This window comes from Agelaius tricolor, unplaced genomic scaffold (genome assembly GCF_023055355.1).
Source record: "Agelaius tricolor isolate 1412-34295 unplaced genomic scaffold, bAgeTri1.0.p SCAF_111, whole genome shotgun sequence".
NCBI classification, from domain to species: Eukaryota; Metazoa; Chordata; class Aves; order Passeriformes; family Icteridae; genus Agelaius; species Agelaius tricolor.
Window position 1 is genome coordinate 54,060 of NW_027269371.1, and position 14,332 is coordinate 68,391.

The 14,332-nt window shown below is 47.3% G+C and overlaps 1 long non-coding RNA gene across 1 annotated transcript; it reads right to left on the reverse strand.

Moving 5' to 3' along the window:
* Positions 1–13,831: 13,831 nt before the first annotated feature.
* On the reverse strand, positions 13,832–14,129 carry LOC139586295 (uncharacterized). Its single transcript, XR_011677688.1, has 2 exons — positions 14,074–14,129; positions 13,832–13,939 (listed from the first exon to the last, which is right to left on the reverse strand). It is a non-coding gene; the product is annotated as an uncharacterized lncRNA (long non-coding RNA).
* Between the last annotated feature and the right edge of the window lie 203 nt (positions 14,130–14,332).

Consider the following 14,332-nt stretch of genomic DNA (forward strand, 5'->3'; position numbering starts at 1 on the left):
GCACACCTGGGGGCACCAAAATGGGGAAAAATGGCGAAAATTTGGGGGAAAATGGTGAAAATTTGGTGAAAATCGGTGAAAATTTGAGGAAAATCTGTGAAAATTTGAGAGTTTGGGGGCACCTGGGGGTACCAAAATGAGGGAAAATGGTGAAAATTTGAGGGAAATTGGTGAAAATTGGAGACTTGGGGACACCTGGGGGCATCAAATTGGGGAAAAAGAGCGAAAATTTGGGGAAAATCGGTGAAAATTTGGTGAAAATCGGTGAAAATTGGAGAGTTTGGGTGTGATGTGGGTGTGGCCCAGGTATGTAAATGATCCCCAGGTGTGAATGGGCGTGGCCTAAGGATGTAAATTACCCCAGGTGTGAATGGGCCTGGTCCAAGTATGCAAATGATCCCGACATGTGCAGTGGGCGTGGTCCAGGTGTCAATGGGCGTGGCCCAGGTATGTAAATGACACCCAGGTCTGCTGGGGGCGTGGCCTAAGTATGCAAATTATCTCAAGTTGCGAATGGGCGTGGCCTAGGTATGTAAATCACCCCCAGGTCGACAATGGGCTTGGCCCAGGTATGCAAATGATCTCCAGGTATGCATGGGCGTGGCCTATGTATGTAAATGACCCCCAGGTGTACAGTGGGTGTGGTCTAGGTATGCAAATGAGCCGCACCTGTGAATGGGCGTGGCCCAGGTATGCAAATGATCCCTAGGTGCATGGTGGGCATGGTTCAGGTGTGAATGGGCGTGGCCTAGGTATGTAAATGACCGCCAGGTGTGCAATGGGTGTGGACCAGGTATGCAAATGACCCCCAGGTGTGAATGGGCGTGACCAAAGTATGCAAATGATCCCCAGGTGTGAATGGGCGTGGTCCAGGTATGTAAATGCCCCAGGTGTGAATGGGCGTGCTCCAGGTATGTAAATGACTCCCGGATGTGAATGGGCGTGGCCTAAGTATGTAAATTACCCCCAGGTCTACAATGGGCGTGGCCCAGTTATGCAAATGATCCCCAGGTGTGCATGGGCGTGGCCTAAGTATGTAAATGACCCCCAGGTGTGCAATGGGTGTGGCCCTGGTATGTAAATAACCCCCATGTCTGCAATGGGCGTGGCCTAAGTATGTAAATGACCCCCACGTGGTCAGTGGGCGTGGCCCAGTTGTGAATGGGCGTGGCCTAAGTATGTAAACGACCCCCAGGTGTGCAGTGGGCGTGGTCCGGATATGCAAATGTGCCCCTTCCCCGAGCAATAAACGCACCTGGACACCCCCGAATGAGTCGCCTGTGCCTTTATTTCCTCTTTTAAATAAATTTGAATTTTAAATTTTATTTAGATTTCATTTTCTCCTCAGAAAATTCCTCAGAATTCCCCAAAAATTTTCCCCCAAAATTCCCAATTTTCCCCCCCTAAAATTCCCAATTTTCCCCTCCTAAAATTCCCAATTTTCTCCCCCAAAATTTCCCCCAAAATTCCCAAATTTTTCTTCTTAAAATTCCCTCCCAAATTTCCCAATTTCCTGCCCCAAAATTCCCAAGTTTTTCCCCCCAAAATTTCCTTTTCTCCTCCAAATTTCCTGCCCCAAAAATTCCCTTTTTTTACTCCCCAAAATTTCCCAATTTTTCCCCCTGAAATTCCCAATTTCCTCCCCCCAAATTCCCCAAAATTTTCCCCAAAATTCCCCAAAAATTTTCTTCCAAAATTCCCAATTTTCCCCCAAAATTTCCCAGTTTTTCCCTCCGAAATTCCCAATTTCCTCCCCCTAAATTCCCAAAAATTTTCCCCCAAAATTCCCCAAAATTTTCCCCAAAATTTTCCTCCAAAATTCCCAATTTTCCCCCCAAAAAATTCCAACTTTTCCCCTCAAATTTCTGCTTTTTTTCCCTAAAATTTCCCAATTTTTCCCCCTAAAAATTCCCAAATTTTTCTCCCAAAATTTGCATTTTCCCCCTCAATTAATCTCCCATTAATCGCTAATGAGTCATTAATTAATGCTGTCATTAATCAGTCATTAATGCTGTAATTAAACGTTAATTATTCCTTAATTAATGCCATCATCAATCTCCCATTAATCGCTAATTAATCATTAATAAAGCCGGCATTAATCTCCCCTTAATTGCTAATTAACAATTTATTAATGCTGTCATTAACCGCTAATTAATCTTTAATTAACGCCGCTATTAATCACTAATAACTCCTTAATTAACGCCATTAGTCGCTAATAAATCTTTAATTAACGCCGCCATTATTTGCTAATAAATCACCAATTAACGCCGCCATTAATCGCTAATAAAGCCTTAATTAATGCCGCTATTAATCGCTAATAAATCACCAATAAACGCGGCCAGTAATCTCTAAATAATCCTCAATTAACGCCGCCATTAATCGCTAATTAATCTTTAATTAGGGCCGCTATTAATCGCTAATAAATCCTTAACGCCGCTATTAATACGAATAAATCTTTAATTACCGCCGCTATTAATTGCTAATAAATCCTTAAATTACGCCGCTAATAATCGCTAATAAATTCTTAATTAACGCCGCTAATTATATCTAATAAATCACCAATTAACACCGCCATTAATCCCTAAGAAATCTTTAATTAACGCCGCCATTAATCGCTAATAAATCCTTAATGAACGCCGCTATTAATAGCTAGTAAATCACCAATTAAGGCCGCTATTAATCGCTAGAAAATCCTTAATTAACGCCGCCATTAATCGCTAATTAATCTTTCATTAAGGCCGCCATTAATCGCTAATAAAGCCTTAATTAACGCCTCTATTAATAGCTAATAAATCATAAATCTACGCTGCCATTAATCACTAATTAATCTTTAATTAACGCTGCCATTAATCGCTAATTAATCTTTAATTAGAGTCGTCATTATTCGCTAATAAATCCTTTATTAACTCCGCCATTTATTGCTAATAAATCACCAATTAACGCTGTCATTAATCGCTAATATATCACCAATTAACGCCGCCATTAATCGCTAATTAATCACCAATTAACGCCGCCATCAATCCCCAATAAATCCTTAATTAACGCTGGTATTAATAGCTAATAAATCACCAATTAACGCCGCCATTAATCACTAATAAATCACCAATGAACGCCGCTTAATAGCTAATAAATCTTTAATTAACGCCGCCATTATTTGCTAACAAATCCACCAATTAAAGCGGCCATTAATCGCTAATTAATCTTTCATTAACGCCGCCATTAATCGGTAATAATTCACCAATTAACGCCGCCATTAATCTCTAATAAAGCATTAATTAATGCCGCTATTAATCGCTAATAAATCACCAATAAACGCGGCCAGTAATCTCTAAATAATCCTTAATTAACGCTGCTATTAATCGCTAATTAATCTTTAATTAACGCCGCTATTAATACGAATAAATCTTTAATTACCGCCGCTATTAATCGGTAATAAACCCTTAAATTACGCCGCTAATAATCGCTAATAAACCCTTAAATTACGCCGCTATTAACAGCTAGTAAATCCTCAATTAACGCCGCTATTAATCGCTAATTAATCACCAATTAACGCCGCCATTAATCGCCAATAACCGGGACCCGGCTGCGCCAAAGCTGCGGCCAAAGCAACGAGGGGGGGGGGGACGGCGGCGGGGCCGCGCAGATCGAACCGCGCATGCGCGCGGCTGATCCCGGAAGCGGCGCCGCTGGCTGTAGCAACCGCGCATGCGCGGTTTGCGTCACGGCGTCATCATGGCGCGGGGGGGGGGGGGGGTGGGTATGGCGGGCGGGCAGCGCGGGAGGCGGCGGAGCTGCGGGAACGGGCGCCGGGGCCGCGGCTGCGGCCGCGGAAGGGAACGCCGGGACGGCCGCGGTTGCGGGAGGCGGCGGAGCCGCGCCGTCCAGCGGCTCTGAAACGGGAGGGTGCGGGGGGGAAGGCGCGGCTCGGCCGCCATGGAGCGGCGGCGGCGGCAGGAGCGGGGAAGCGGCCACGGGCGGCGGCGCCGGCGGGAGATGATCCCGGGGTGGCGGGAGGAGCGGCGGGAGAGGCTGCAGCCGCCGGTGCGGACGCCGCGGCGCCGGCACGGGGCGGCTGGGCGGACCCCGGTGCTGTGGCGGGATCGGGGGATGGCGGCGAAACGGCGGCAGGGACGGGGTGAACCGGGGGCGTCCGCCCGGCCCGGGGCCCGTGGGCGGCTCGGAGCGCCGGGGTTTGGGGGGGCGGCAACGCGCACAGGGGGCGCTGGGGACGCGGCGCGGCCGCGCCAGGCGCTCTCGGCACCGCAGATCCCGGAGCCGCGGGGAACGGCAAAGACGCGGCAGCTACGGCGGGACCGGGGCCAGAACCGGCGCCGCTGCGCCGGCAAAGGGGACGGGGGGGGGCGGCAGGAGCGGCTGCAATCGCAGAGAACGGGGGAGAAGCGGCGGTGGCGGGAGGGGGCGGGGGCCGCGGCTACGGAAGCCGCGCGGTGCCAAGCGGGGGCGGGGGCCGCGGGTACGGAAGCCGCGCGGTGCCAAGGAGAGGAGGAGGCAGTTCCCGCTGCAGACTCACGGCGGCGAGGGGCGGAGTCGCGGGAGGGGCGGGGCGGCGGCTGCGGGCAGCGCCCGTGCAGCAAACGGGGCTGGAACAGCGCCCGAGGGCTGGGAGCGGCCCCGCGGCAGCCACGGCCCGGCGGGAGAGGCCATTAAAGTGCTTTAAACACCCGCGTGCAAAGGCTCTGATAAACACGGCTGAACGGCAGCACTGGGGAAATGCAGTAAAATCCATCCCGGGAGGCTGAACGGCCATTTTGCGACAGCCGCGATTTTCGGCTCATTTTACGACACCTGTGCTTTACGACAGTCACGCTTTACGGCACGGTTTGCGACAGTCGCGCTTTACGGCCCCCTTTGCGACAGTCGCGCTTTACGGCCCCTTTTGCGACAGTCGCGCTTTACGGCAGCTTTTGCGACAGTCGCGCTTTACGGCCCCTTTTGCGACAGTCGCGCTTTACGGCCGCTTTTGCGACAGTCACGCTTTACTGCCCTTTTTACGACAGTCGCGCTTTACGGCACCTTTTGCGACAGTTCTGCTTTACGGCACCTTTTGCGACAGTTTTGCGACGGTGGCGCTTTACGGCCGCTTTACGACAGCCGCCATTTCCGGCCGCTTTTACGACAGCCGCCATTTGGAGCCGCTTTTACGACAGCCGCCATTTTGAGCCCTATTTTACGACAGCCGCCATTTTGAGCCCGTTCTACGGCAGCCGCCATTTTGAGCCCCTATTGCCACAGCCGCCATTTTGAGCCCTTTTTACGACAGCCGCCATTTTGAGCCCCTTTTGCGACAGCCGCCATTTTGAGCCCTTTTTACGACAGCCGCCATTTTGAGCTCCTTTTACGACAGCCGCCATTTTGAGCCCCTTTTACGACAGCCGCCATTTTGAGCCCCTTTTGCCACAGTCGCCATTTTCGGCTTTTTTTGGGCTTTTTGTGCTTTTTGGAATTTGGGGAATTTCTTTTGGATTTTTTGCGCAATTTTCGGGGAGATTTTAAAAATTATTTTGAGTGGATTTTTTTATTTTTTTGCGGTTTTTTTATACTTTTTTTGGATTTTTTGGGGGTTTTTTAAGTCATTTTTTTCGGTTTTTTGGGGGATTTTTTTTAGTTTTTAGGGGATTTTTTTAGGATTTCGGGGTATTTTTTTGTTGAATTTTATTTATTTTTTGGGATTTTGAGGGGAGTTTTTGGGGATTTTTGGGGTATTTTGTGCAAACTTTTTGGGTTTTTTTTTTAATTTTTGGCTGGATTTTTAAAATTTCTTTTATTTTTTAGGAATTTGGGATATTTTTTGTTGAATTTTTTATTTATTTTTCGGGATTTGGGTGGGGTTTTTTTTTTGATTTTTAGGGTATTTTGTGCAAATTTTTGGGTTTTTTTTTAATTTTTCGCGGGATTTTTAAAATTTTTTTTTTCCTTTTTTTAGGAATTTGGGGTATTTTTTTGTTAAACTTTTATCCATTTTTTGGGATTTTGGGGGGGATTTTTTTTGGATTTTCAGGGTATTTTGTGCAAATTTTTTGCTTTTTTAAAAATTTTTGGCTGGGTTTTTTAATTTTTTTTTTTTTTAGGAATTTTGGGTATTTTTTGTTGAACATTTTTTAAAATTTTTTGCTATTTTGAGGGGACTTTTTGGGATTTTCGGGGTATTTTGTGCAATTTTTTTGGTTTTTTTTTTAATTTTTGGCGGGATTTTTAAAATTTATTTTTATTTTTTAGGAATTTAGGGTATTTTTTTGTTGAAATTTTTAAAAATTTTTTTGCTATTTTGAGGGGATTTTTGGGGGATTTTGTGCAATTTTTTTTTTTTTTTTTTTTAATTTTTGGCTGGATTTTTTAGATTTATTTTTATTTTTTAGGAATTTGGGATATTTTTTGTTGATTTTTTTTTAATTTTTCGGGATTTTGGGTGGGGTTTTTTTTTGATTTTTAGGGTATTTTGTGCAAATTTTGGGGGTTTTCTGTAATTTTTGGCGGGATTTTTTTTTTTTTTTTAGGAATTTGGGGTGTATTTTTGTTGAAGATTTTTTTAATTTTTTTGCGATTTTGAGGGGTTTTTTTTGGGATTTTCGGGGTACTTGTGCAATTTTTTGAGGGTTTTTTTTAAATTTTCGGCAGGATTTTTTTTTTTTTTAGGATTTTTGGGTATTTTTTGTTGAATTATTTTTTAATTTTTTGCGATTTTGAGGGGAATTTTTGGGGATTTTTAGGGTATTTTGTCCAATTTTTTGTTGTTTTTTTTATTTTTGGCGGAAATTTTTTATTTTTTTTTTTTAGGAATTTGGGGTATTTTTTTGTTAAACTTTGGGGGGGATTTTTTGGGGGATTTTTGGGGGATTTTGTGCAAATTTTTGGGTTGATTTAAATTTTTGGTGGGATTTTTAAATTTTTTTTTTAGGAATTTGGGATTTTTTTTGTTGAATTTTTTATTTATTTTTGGGATTTTGGATGGGGGTTTTTTTGGATTTTTGGGGTATTTTGTGCAATTTTTTGGTTTTTTTTTTTAATTTTTGGCTGGATTTTTTAGATTTATTTTTAGTTTTTTAGGATTTCGGCGTATTTTTTTGTTAATTTTTTTTGGGGGGGGGATTTTTTGGGGGATTTTTTGCAAATTTTTGGGGGTTTTTTTAATTTTTGGTGGGATTTTTTTTTTTTGTTTTTTTTAGGAATTTGGGGTATTTTTTTGTTGAATTTTTTATCTATTTTTTTGGGATTTTGGGAGGGATTTTTTTTTGATTTTTGGAGTATTTTGTCCAGTTTTTTGGGGTATTTTTTTAATTTTTGGCGGAATTTTTTTCTTTTTTTTTTTTTTTTTTTGGAATTTGGGGCTTTTTTGTGTTTAATTTTTTTTATATTTTTGGGATTTTGGGGGGGATTTTTGGGGTATTTTTGGGTATTTTGTGCAATTTTTTGGGGGGTATTTTTTTAATTTTTGGCGGGATTTTTTTGTTTTTTTTTTTAAGAATTTGGGGGGTTTTTTGTTGAATTTTTAATCTATTTTTTTGGATTTTTGGGGGAATTTTGGGGGGATTTTTGCGGTATTTTGTCCTTTTTTTTTTTTTTTAATTTTTATTATTTTTTTTAAGTTTTGCAGGCATTTTTTGTGCAATTTAAAAAAAAAATTTGGGAGGTGGTTTTTTTTATTTTCGGATATTTTTTGGGATTTTGTGCAATTTTTTGTGGTTTTTTTGGGGAGATTTTTTTAAATTTTTCAAGGGATTTTTTAAAAATTTTTTTAAGTTTTGTGGGCATTTTTTGTGCAAATTTTTAAAAAATTTTCCTAATTGTTTTTTTATTTTGGGGAATTTTTTGGGATTTTTTGGGGGGATTTTGGGGGGTTATGCATTTTTTTGGGTTTTGTTGAGGGGATTTTTTGGGGATTTTTGGGGGTATTTTGTGCAATTTTTTTGTTTTTTTTTTAATTTTTGGCAGGATTTTTTTTTTTTTTTAAGTTTTGGGGGCATTTTTTTGTTCAATTTTTTAAAAATTTTTTGGGTGTTTTTTTTTTATTTTGGGAGATTTTTTTGCATTTTTTTGGGATTTTGGCAATTTTTTGTGCAATTTTTTAAATAAAATTTTGGGGTTTTTTTTATTTTGGGAGATTTTTTGGGGTATTTTAGGGGGGTTTTGCATTTCTTTGGGTTTTGTTGGGGGGATTCTTTTGGGGGGAATTTTTTTGGGGTATTTTGTGCAATTTTTTGGTTGTTTTTTTTTAATTTTTGGCGGGATTTTTTTTTAAATTTTTTTAAGTTTTGGGGGCATTTTTTTGTTCAATTTTTTCAAAAATTTTTTGGGTGTTTTTTTTATTTTGGGAGATTTTTGGGGATTTTTTGGGTTTTTAAAATTTTTTTATTTTGAGGTATGTTTTGCATTTTTTTGGATTTTGGCAATTTTTTGTGCAATTTTTTAAAAAAAAATTTTGGGTGATTTTTTTTTATTTTGGGAGATTTTTTGGGGTATTTTAGGGGGGTTTTGCATTTCTTTGGGTTTTGTTGGGGAGATTCTTTAGGGGGGGGATTTTTGGGGTATTTTGTGCAATTTTTTGGTTGGTTTTTTTTAATTTTTGGCGGGATTTTTTTTTTTTAATTTTTTTGAAGATTTGGGGCCATTTTTTGTGCAATTTTTTTTTTTTGGTCTTTTTTTTTGTTTTGTTTTGGGGGATTTTTTGGGGGATTTTTTTTAATATTTTGGGGGGGTTTTGCATTATTTTGGGTTTTGTTGGGGGCATTTTTTGGGGGGGGGATTTTTTTTTTGTGCAATTTTTTTTTATTATTTTTTGGCTTTTAAAAAATTTTTGGGAGGATTTTCCTGAACTTTCTTTCAAAATTTTGGGATTTTTTTTTTTATTTCTGGGGTTTTTTTGGGGGGAAGATTCCGTTGGGGCGGGGCTTGTGCAATTTTTGTGGATTTTTAAAATTTTTTTGAGATGATTTTGGGGGCGTTTCTCCATGCAATGAACACACCTGAACGCACCTGAACACACCTGAACACACCTGAATGCACCTGAACACACCTGAACACACCTGAAAATGCCTGAACACACCTGAACACACCTGAACACAGCTGAACATGCCTGGACACGCCTGAATGCACCTGAACACACCTGAACACACCTGAACACAGCTGAACACACCTGAACGCACCTGAACACACCTGGCGGGGTCACCTGTGCCTTTATTGGGGGAAAAAGGGGGGAAGGGAGGGGATCGAGGGCAGGGAGGGGCTGGGCCTGGGGTTTACCTGGGCTGTACCTGGGCTGTACCTGGGCTCACCTGGGCAAATCCCCTCAGGAACCTCCAAAATCTCCCAAATCCCCTCAAAACCCCCCTAAATTCCCCCAAAATCCCCTCAGGACCCCCCAGATCCCCTCAGAAACCTCCAAACCCCCCCAAATCCCCTCAAAACCCCCCTAAATTCCCCCTGAATCCTCTCAGAACCCCCCCAAAACCCCTCAAATCCCCCAAATCCCCTCAGGAACCTTCAAAATCCCCCAAATCCCCTCCAAACCCCCCTAAATTCCCCCCAAATCCCCTCAGGACCCCCCCAAAACCCTTCAGAACCCCCCTAAATTCCCCTCAAATCCCCTCAAAACCCCCCAGTTCCCCCCCATTGCCCCCAAATCCCCCACAAAATTCCACAAATCCCTTCAGGACCCCCCAGATCCCCTCAGGACCCCCCCAAACCCCTCAGGAACCTCTAAACTCCCCCAAGTCCCCTCAAACCCCCCCAAAATCCCCCCCAAATCCCCTCAGGACCCCCCAAAACGCCCGAAATCCCCTCAAACCCCCCCCAAATCCCCCCAAATCCCCTCAAAACCCCTCTAAATTCCCTCCAAATCCCCCTCAGAACCCCCCAAATCCCCTCAGGATCCCCCAAATTCCCCCCAGATTCCCTCAGGACCCCCCAAAACCTCCTCAGGATCACCCAGATCCCCTCAGGAACCTCCAAAATCCCCCAAATCCCCTCAGGACCCCCCTAAATTCCCCCCAAATCCCCCTCAGAACCCCCCAAAACCTCCTCAGGACCCCCCAGTTCCACCCTCACACCCTCAGGACCCCCAAAATCCCCCCCAAATCCCCTCAGGACCCCCCAGTCCCCCTCAAGACCCCCCTAAATTCCCCCCAAATCCCCTCAAACTCCCCTAAATCCCCCCCAGATCCCCCCAAATCCCCTCAAAACCCCCCTAAATCCCCTCAGAATCCCCCAAAACCGCCTCAGGACCCCCCAAATCCCCTCAGCATCCCCCAAATCCCCTCAGGAACCTCCAAAATCCCTCAAATCCCCGCAAATTCCCCCCAAATCCCCTCAGGACCCCCCAGTTCCCCTCAGAACCCCCTAAATTCCCCCCAAATCCCCTCAGGACCCCCCCAAAACCCCTCAGGATCCCCCAAATTCCCCCCAGATTCCCTCAGGACCCCCCAAAACCTCCTCAGGAACCTCCAAAATCCCCCAAATCCTCTCAGGATCCCCCAAAAATCCCCTCAAACCCCCCCAAAAATTCCCCCCAGTTTCCCATCCCCCATTGCCCCCAAATCCCCCCCAAAATTTCCCCCAAATCCCCTCAGGACCCCCCAAATCCCCCCAATTTCGGGGGAATTTTGGGTTAATTTTGTGGAATTTCGTGTGAATTTGGGGGAATTTCGGGGGGGGGGGATTTCAGGTAAAATTTCGTCGAATTTTGGGGAATTTAGGGTGAATTTGAGGGGATTTGGGTAATGCAGGTGAACTTATGGGGATTTGGGGGAATTTTGGGGGATTTTTGAGAATTTGGGGGGAATTTCGGGGGGCTTTTGCGGAATTTTGGGATGAATTTTTGGGGGGGATTTGGTGGAATTTCGGGTGATTTGGGGGGAATTTGGGGGAATTTCGGGTGAATTTGGGTAATGCAGGTGAATCTGTGGGGATTTTGGGGGAATTTGGGGGGATTTTGGGGGAATTTTGGGGGAATTTTGGAGAATTTGGGGGGAAATTTGTGGAATCTTGGGGAATTTCGGGTGAATTTGGGGGATTTTGGGGAATTTCGGGTGGATTTTGGGGCATTTGGGGGTGAATTTTGCGGATTTCTGCTGATTTTGGGGGGCGTTTTGTGGAATCCCGGCTGATTTTGGGACATTTTGTGCCATTTTTGGTTGATTTCGGGGCATTTTCTGCAACTTTTCGTTGATTTTTGGGGCGTTTTGTGCCATTTTTGGTGGATTTTGGGGCATTTTGTGCCATTTTTCGTTGATTTTTGGTCGTTTTGTGCCATTTTCCGTTGATTTTGGGGCGTTTTGTGGAATCCCGGCTGATTTTGGGGCATTTTGTGCCATTTTTGGTTGATTTCGGGGCATTTTGTGCCATTTTTCGTTGATTTTGGGGCATTTTCTGCCATTTCGGGGAATTCCGGGGGGGGTTCCCGTCCCGCCCCTCCCCCCGGCCCCGGCCCCGCCCCTCCCCCGCATTCCCCAAATTCCCGATCCCGGCTCCGCCAATGGGAGCGCGCGGAGGGGGCGTGGCCGAGACCTGGGGGCGTGGCCTCAAGCCCCGCCCCCCTCCCCCCAAAAAGGGGTCCCGGGGCCCCTCCCCCCCCCAAAGGCGGCGGGGCGCGAGCGGGGATGGGGGAGGGGCTGGGCTGGGTGAGTGGGGGAGGGGCCGGGGGGGGGGGGGGAATTTGGGGGAATTTTGGGGGGTCCCGGGCGGGATTTGGGGGATTTGGGGACAATTTGGGGGGGGCCGAGAGGTTTTAGGGGAATTTGGGGGGTCCTGGGGGGGATTTTGGGGGGTCCTGAGTGGTTTGGGGGAATTTTGGGGGGATCTGGGGGGTCCCGAGGGGATTTTGGGGGGGTCCCGAACCATTTGAGGGGGATTTGGGGGGGTCCTGAAAGAATTTGGGGGGTCCTGGGGGGGTTTAGTGGAATTCAGGGGGATTTCGGGGCATTTTGGGGGAATTTGGGGGGATTTTGGGAGGTGCCAAGGGGATTTTGGGGAGATTTGGGGGGTCCTGGAAGAATCTGGGGGGATTTTGGGGGGTCCTGAGGGGAATTTCAGCGGATTTGGGGGAATTTTAGGGGGTCCTGGGTGGAATTTGGGGGAATTTTGGGGGGTCCCGGGCGGGATTTGGGGACAATTTGGGGGGGGCCCGAGGGGATTTTGGGGGGACCTGGGGGGGGGGTCCCGAAAGAAATTTGGGGGGAATTTGGGGGATCCTGAAGGGATTTGGGGGGGATTTGGGGGGAATTTTGGGGGGAGAATCTGGGGAGCCCCAAGGGGATTTTGGGGGAATTTTGGGGGGGGTCCCAATGGGTTTTGAGGGAATTTTTGGGGGGGTCCCGGTGGGAATTTGGGGGAATTTTGGGGGATCCTGAGGGGTTTAGGGGATGTTTGGGGGGGTCTTGGGGGGATTTGGGGGGAATTTGGGGGGGTTTGAGGGGGAATTTGGGGGGGGTCCTGAAAGAAATTTGGGGGAATTTTGGGGGATCCTGAAGGGATTTGGGGGGGATTTGGGGGGAATTTTGGGGGGTCCCGGAGGGGTCTGGAGGAAATTTGGGGGGGGTCCCTAAAAATTTTGGGGGAACTTTGGGGGATTCTGGGTGGGTTTGGGGTGTCCTGAAGGAATTTTGGGGATTCTGGGGGAATTTTGGGGGAATTTTGGGGGATTTTGGGGTGTCCTGAGGGGATTTTTTGGGGGGAATTTTGGGGGATTTTGGGGTGTCCTGAGGGGGTTTTTTGGGGAATTTTGGGGGGATTTTGGGGTGTCCTGAGGGGATTTTTTGGGGAATTTTGGGGGGTTCTGGGTGGGTTTTATTGGGGGGGGGGTCCCAGAGGGGTTTGGGGGGAATTTTTGGGGAAAATTTTCAGGATTTTGGGGGGGAAATTTTGGGGATTTTAGGATCGATTTTAGGGAAAAATTTGGGGAATTTTGGGGTGAAATTTTTTGGGTTTGACCTCTGACCTTTGACCCCCGGCAGGCGGTGCTGGCGCTGGCGGCCATCGGGAGCTGCGGGGTCAAAGGTCAGGCAGGGGTCACACAGGGGTCACGCAGGGGTCAGAGGTCACTCAGGGTCACTCAGAGGCCGCTCCCTCTCCCCCCTCAGGCTCCGCCCCCTTGGCCCCGCCCTTCCTGGAGGAACCTGCCAATCACAGCGTGGTTCTGGGCCAGGGGGCGGAGCTTCGCTGCAGGGCCAGGGTGGGCGTGGCTGTGCAGTGGTCGAGGGCCGGGCTCATGCTCGGGGCCACGCCCACCCGGGCCCATCCTCGCTACCGATTGGTCGGAGACCCTGCCAAAGGTGGGCGGGGCTTAAAGGGGGTGAAGGCGTAAACGGGCGTGTCTGAGTGGGCGGGGCTAAAGGGGAAAAGGGGCGTGGCCAAAGGAAGTGGTTAAAGGGGTGGGGTTAAGGGGGCGGGGTTTCAGGGGTATGGTCACAATGGGGCGTGGCTAAAGGGGGGTCGGGAATGGGCGTGGCTAAAGGGGGGTGGGACTAAAGGGGACATAAAGGGGGCGGGGCTAAAGGTCTTGGTCAAAGGGGTGTGGCCGTTAAAGGGGCGGGGCTAAAAATTTGGGACATAAATGGGCATGGTCAGAGGGGGCGTGGCTAAAGGGTTGGGATCAGGTGGGTGTGGCCTGAGGTGGGCGTGGCCTGAGGTGGGCGTGTCCAGGTGAGCACCACCTGCGGATCCGCCCGGTGACCCTGGAGGACGACGACGTCTTCACCTGCCAGGCGGGGGAGGGGAACGAGACCCGAGCGTCCCGGCCCGCCCAGCTCAGTGTACTGGGTAAACTGGGATGGACTGGGAGGGACTGGGATCAAACTGGGAGGGACTGGGAGGGACTGGGAGGGACTGGGATCAAACTGGGATGGACTGGGATGGACTGGGACAAACTGGGAGGGACTGGGAGGGACTGGGAGGGACTGGGATCAAACTGGGACAAACTGGGAGGGAACTGGGATAAACTGGGACAAACTGGGAGGGACTGGGAGGGACTGGGAGGGATTGGGAGGGACTGGGAGGGGATTTGGTATTACTGGTTTATACTGGTTCGGGGATTTTCGTTACTGGTTTAGGGTTAGGGGTTACTGGGATGGACTGGGAGGGACTGGGATCAAACTGGGAGGGACTGGGATGGACTGGGAATATCTCCCAGTATCTCCCAAAATCCCCCAAATTTCCCCGAAAGCTTCTCCAGGACCTCCCAGTTCCTTCCCAGTATAAACCAGTAACCTCCCAATCCCCTCCCAGTCTCTCCCAGTTCCCTCCCAGTTACTCCCAGTTTGTCCCAGTCACTCCCAGTCCCTCCCAGTTTGTCCCAGTCCCTCCCAGTTTATCCCAGTTCGAT